Source organism: Chiloscyllium plagiosum, chromosome 5 (genome assembly GCF_004010195.1).
Source record: "Chiloscyllium plagiosum isolate BGI_BamShark_2017 chromosome 5, ASM401019v2, whole genome shotgun sequence".
Lineage (NCBI taxonomy): Eukaryota > Metazoa > Chordata > Chondrichthyes > Orectolobiformes > Hemiscylliidae > Chiloscyllium > Chiloscyllium plagiosum.
Window position 1 is genome coordinate 31,628,549 of NC_057714.1, and position 6,656 is coordinate 31,635,204.

The following is a 6,656-nucleotide window of genomic DNA, read 5'->3' on the forward strand; positions in this document are numbered from 1 at the left end:
ATGTGTTATGTATGTTAGTGTCTGTATCTCAGTTTGTGTGTACCTTTGTCTGCATCTCTGTGCAAAGTTGATTTTGAAATAAACATATTGAACTTGGAATCAAAATCTTCCTCCTCCTCTCTCTCTCTCCGTCTGTCCCTGTTGTTCATGGAGTTCATAGAATCGCTACAGTGTAGAAACAGGCCCTTCTACCCAACAGGTCCACACTGACCTTTCGAAGAGTAACCCACCCAGACCCTTTCAAATGCTATGCTTTGCTTACCCATGAACAATGCCCCTAACCTACACATCTCTCGGCACTGTGGACAATTTAGCATGTCCAATTCACCTAACACCCACAACGTTGGACTGTGGGTGGAAACCAGAGCACCCGGTGGAAACCCACGCAGACACGGTGAGAATGTGAAACTCCACACAGACAGTCGCCTGAGGGTGGACACGAGCCCGGGTGCCTGGTGATGTGAGGCAGCAGTGCTCGCCTCAGAGTTTTGTGATTAGATTCATACAATACCTCCCTCTGCTGGACTACCCACACCACTGCAATGGTGCCACAGTTTTTAACTGAGAAGATAATAAATCCTTTCTTGTGAATCTGTCAAATTGCATGACCGTTTGATTTTTCAAATAACATCTTTGGAAGCACAGAGCAGTTTTGTCTGATACTAAGCGATGTTGTTCCTGCGTCATTACCACCACTGCTGGGCCTTTTTCAGGACTTCTCAATACTTTCTCACGTAACTTTTAAGCATTGCAAGTCACAGAACGAGAAATCAATTCATCTAATCTCCTGATAAAATGGTTCACTCAGAGGTGAGCATTTTCATTCTGAAAGGCCGAAGTATATTTACAACACTCCACCTACCAGCATTGTGTGTGTTTGTGTGTGTGTGTGTGTGGGTGTGTTTTATGTGTGTGTGTGTGTGTGTGTGTGTTCATGGTGCTGTAAGTTTGGATGGTGCTGTGAGCTGCTGCCCTCTCTCCCTCCCAGATTGAATACTCAAAGGTTATCACCCGCTGTCATTTTCACTGCAGTAGGTTGGGGAGGCCAGCTGAGGGAGAGATTGTGTCCTTTTAGACACCACAGAGACTGTCAGACCTGCACCCACGTATGGATACTCACAGAGGGAAATACAGACACACCGGTACGGAGTGTTGGGGGGATAGATGGATATCGGACACTCCACCACACGGCTGTCCTATTCCAAGCTGTTTCTCCTGGAATAGGAGCCGGGGAAGGATGGAGTGAGGGTGGGATTGGGTGACCATGCTGAAAGTGCTGGAGCAGGTGGGGAGGTGAGGTGTGCAGGTGGGAGATGGTGGTGTGTCCAGAGGGAGTCAGTCAACAGTGTTGTATCCATGCAGTGCTATTAGTGAGAGAGATATAGTAGAGAGAAAGAGAGAGGGATGGTGCTACATGCAGCAGTGAGAGTGTGGATCATGAGCCTTGATCGGGGTTTGGTGCTATAGCAGATATACAGTGAGTGTGAGGGAGCAGGCAGTATAAGGTGAGCTTTATCCGGTCAGAGAGGGGAAGGTTATTGATGCTTGTCCTGTATTACTGGAAATTCCTTCAGAACCACAGATACTTTACTGAGCTCAGACCATGCTCGGTGGGTCTGGTGGTGTGGCACCCTCTGGGAAGAGAATGGTCCTTGTCTGTATTAGTCCATCCACCAGGACCTCTGTGCCCCTGTCAACAAACCGTGGTGTAATTGCCACTTATCTGCCATGCTCGGGGTAACCTGTGCAGGGCAGCTCCCAACAGAGAATGCTCAATCGTGTGCCCATTGGCCTTTTAAAGATGGCACGAGTGCCAGGGATTGCAGAATATCCAGGGATATACGGGCGATGCTGAGTACCTACAGCAATGATAGGTGGGAGAATCGGGCTGGCATTGAATGAGAGGGATGCCGTGGGGTGAGGTGTGTAGATAATTAGTTGAGTTAGATAAGATAGCACCGGGAAACTAGCTCAGCCTCGTCAGAACATCCCTCTGTCACACTCAATGAAAATATCACTCAGACAAATTATTGTTAGAATCAACCCAATGAGTCGAAGACTCTGCTGGCCCCAATCCCAGTTACAAAGCTGCAGCAACTTGACCAATGCTCTACATCACAGAGAAGGAGCTAAACGTCACCTTACCCTTGGGACATAAGGCAGTGGGGAGCGGGTGGTTGAGGTATCAGTGGCGGAGCACTTTATGGCAAGTCATCATATTTCTATTAGTTTTAAAATAGAGATGGAAAAGGATGAACCACGTCTAAATCTTAAAGTTCTAAATTGTTGAAAAACAATTTTGATGATTTAACCAATAATTTTCCAAATTCGATTGGGACAGATATTCTCAGAAAGGGGGTCAGTTGGGAAGGGGGAAGGCTTCTGAAATGAGATGTAAGGAATACAGAGACATTATGGCACTATTAGGATGAAGGGTAACGCTGTGCGTGTAAGGAATGCTGGAGCATTGTAGAAATTGAGGCTCTGGTCAGGAATAAACGGGAAGCATATGTCAGGTATAGACAGCAGGAATTGGGTTTTTTTTTCTTAATTCATTCACAGAATAAATGTGTCCCAGGCTAGACAAGTATCTATTACCCATCCCTAATTGCCCAGAGGGCAGTTAGCAGTCAACCACATTGCTGTGAGTCTGGAGTCACTTGTAGGCCAGACCAGGTAAGAATGGCAGTTTGTTTCCTTAAAAGGTGTCAGTGAACCAGATGTACTTTTCCGACGATCGGAATGGTCATTATTAGCCTCTTAATTCCTGATTTAAAATGAATCACGAGAAGAGTCTGAAGGCAACAAGAGTATAGTTAATAGGGAAATTGGGAGCATAAAAAGGGGACATGTGATAGCTTTGGCAAAGAGTTAAGGTGAATTCAAAGGAATTCTACAAATACGTCAAGGACAAAAGAGTAACTGTGGAGAGAATAGGACATCCTTAAAGATCAGCAAGGCTGCCCATGTGCAGAGCCACAGGTATTGAACGAATATTTTGTATCAGTATTTACTGTGCAGGAGGATATGGAAGTTAAAGAACTTGGGAAAATAGTAGTGACATCTTGGAAAGTGTCTGTATTACAGAGGAGCTGCTGGATGTCTTAAAACATGCAAAAGAAGGAAAATGTCCTGGCTTTTATTGATGTACGCTAGAACTCTGTGAGAAGCTGGGGAAGTGATTGCTGGGCCCCGTGCTATTCTTAATAGCCACAGGTAAAGTGCCGGAAGACTGAAGGTTGGCTAACGTGGTGCCATTACTTAAAGAATTTAAGAAGGGTAATAAGGAAAATGTAGTGAGCCTGACGTCAGTGGTGGGTAAGTTGTCGAAGACGATTATGAGTCATCGGTTTTTCACGCATTTTGCAAGGTAACGATTGATTAAGGATAGTAAACATGGCTTTGTGCAAGAAATATTGTGTCTTACTGACTTGACTGAGATTTCTTTGAAGAAGCGACTAAAAAGATTAATTGAGATGGAGTGGTGTACATTGTCGATCTGGACATCCGTAAGACGTTGAATAACATTGTGCATGGTAATCTGTTTAACAAGGTTGGTTCATATGAAAGTCATTTGGATACAAAATTAGCTCAAAGGTCAGAGACAGAGGGTTGCCATATCTGTTTGTGTCTTAGGCTGATAAGCACACCCTCTCACTCTCCCCGTTACATACACTGATGCACATTCTCCCTCTCTGCCCCTCACACACACTCGCACTACCCCCGCTCAAATTTCACACACGTACTCCACTCTTTCAAACACCCATGCACACACAGTCACTCTCTCTCCCTCCCACACTCACACCCACACTCCACCTCTCTCTCTCTCTCACATACACACAATGTCTCTCTCTCCTCTTCACATAGACACGCCCCTCACACATATGCACACGCACACACACAAATGCACATATAAATCTGTGGGTTGAATTTGCATTTTCCCATTTGTATTTGCAGATGCATTTTATTTTGTTCCAAAACATACAATTTGTAGACATTCAGTCAATGTGTTATTTTATAAATCTTACTTTGTAAATAAAACCAGTCTAACTCCAGGTCAAGACACAGACAGAGTCCAAACAAGGCGTCACGCTTAGAATACGTTGTCTGTCCGCACGTATTACTTCATATACAACGATAACACCTGAAGCTATCTCCAGGCAGTGACTTGAAATAAATTCGGCAATTTGCATATTAACCAATCAAACTTGCACCTCTATTCTAACTGGTTAAGTATTTAAGAGCCATCTTAGGTGTGTACAACTCATGAGTTGTACAGCCCTTGGTCTTTTCCTTATAACTTCTGTGTTTAAAGTCTTCCTCTCCCTCTTACACCCGATGAAGGAGCAGCGCAAGGAAAGCTTGTATTTATAAATAAACCCATTGGACTCTAACCTGGTGTCGTTTGATATTTTGTCCAATCCAGTCCAAAAGCAGTGGTTCCATATCATGGCTTTCACTGGTTAGCTAATCCTCTCCCCTAGCAAGTAAATTGTTCCTAATCCCGTGTGTTCTTTTCTTGCATATTAACCTTTTTCAAGACACGTTAGGCACTGATCGCTGGAAGTCCAGATACAATACATCTATAGGACCCCCATTATCCATCTTGCTTGTTCCGCTTTTTAAAAAAAAAGTTAGTCAAATCATTAAAACATGATTTATCCTTCATAAAACTATGTTGACTATGCTGGATTGTGGCTTGACTTTGTAAATCTCCTGTTATTAATTCCTTCATAACGCATCGTAACAATTTGTCTTCAATCCCAATAATTTTCTCACCACTTTTCATTTCCGAGTGAAGCTGTTTATTTGAAGTCCTTCCCTTTCCATAACGATTTTGTTCCCTTTCATAACAGGCACAAGGCTGTAAAAGATCTGCTCCAATTGCTGTGTTAGAGGCATGAGTGGCTGGTTGGACTCACTCTGTTCCTGCTTTGCACACTCGCTGGGCTGAATATCCTCCTGGTGTTCCTACATTATAGTCTCAATGGGCTTGCAGGTCCTGCTCCTGTTCCTGACCAAGACGTTCAATATCTCAATGTCCTCCTCCTGTCGCTCAATGAGAGTTTTGGGGACCTATGGAATCTCCCTGCTCAAATGTCACTTTTCAAGCGCTGAAAAATGGAGGCACGTTTTGTTGCCCACACTGGGTAGCTCAGTGGTTAGCACTGCTGCCTCACTGCACCAGCGATCCTAGTTCAAATTCAGTCCCCAGTTTCCTCCCACAGTCCCTAGATGAGCAGGTTAGGTGGATTGGACAAGTTAAATTACCCATAATGTATGGGATGTGGAGTTTCTGCGCATCAGTCGTGGAAAACGCCAGGTTATAAAGACTAGGTGGGGTAGGTGATGGGGATTGGATGAGATGGTCTTCGGAGAGTCAGTGTGTTGTCGATGAGTCAAACGTCCTGCTTCCACACTGGAGAGATTCGATGATTAACACCTTTGTTGCAGAAGTCCGTTGAGGGAACAAACTTTGAGTTCATTACAACATCCTTTCCACAGTGAGGAGATTAAATCTTTGTGCACTACTTCGGATGTGATCTCACTGAGACGCAGCCACAGCACTTTACCAGCCTGCTGTAAGGTTCTCACCCAGGTTAGAGCAGTCTCCACTCTCTGGCGAATATACAGCATTGCTTGAAGATCATTGTCCTTCTCTACTGCACCAGCATAACGGGAGATCTGGAGAAAATCTCACAATGGCGCTTGAGAAGGACGGGTAAGATGTGGTGAGATAATATCCATGTTGAGATATGCATCGCCAAACATCTCGTCTGAATCTGCCATTAACCTCGCCAGAGCTCACGTCACTCAGATTCCACAGAATCTGCTGTGGTGATCTTAAAAACAGCAAGGAGAAGCAAACATTCATGAGAGTTATGTATCAAATTGAAAGCTGCAATACAATTGTTGGGTATGTTATAAAACAGGAAATAAGACATACAGGGTTTGTGGGTACTGCAGTAATAATGGGCAGCTTCAAGTTAAATCTAACCAGTGTTCACCCAAGTGAATGTTAAAGTTGGGAAAATGGATTTCATGAGCGTGTATGAGACGGGTGGCTTTAGTAGTATCTGGATCAGTGGTGCTGGAAGAGCACAGCAATTCAGGCAGCATCCGAGGATAGGCAAAATCGACGTTTCTGACAAAAACCCTTCAGTAGTATGTTGAGCACCGAGCTGTTGATCAGGCAATTTTGGAACTGCTGTTGTGTGATCAGAAGAGCAAATCGAATACTTTACTCTTGAGGATTTTTGGGGAATAGTGATTTTAATATATTGAATTTTACATGACGTCTGAATACAAGCAGTGTTTTTTATATATTACGGGTATATACCTGAGTTGTGCAAGGCATTAAGTTACGAGAATAAAGTTGGCTTTAGAGAATTTGCAAAATACATTAAACTGACTTAACGAAAGATAGGCAATATATGTTATTTACTGTAAGGTCTGTAATATACATATATCCCTCCAAGGCATAAATCGCAAAAGTCAAAGGTGACTCAACGATGGTGAAGAAAAGAAGTTAAAAATTACATTAGATCGAAGAAATTGCTTTAGAAAAGGGTCATATATTGTGAATTCATTGAAATTTTGGACGCAACAAAAGAGGACTGATAAACTGATAAGTAAAGTATAAAGAGAACAGGAGT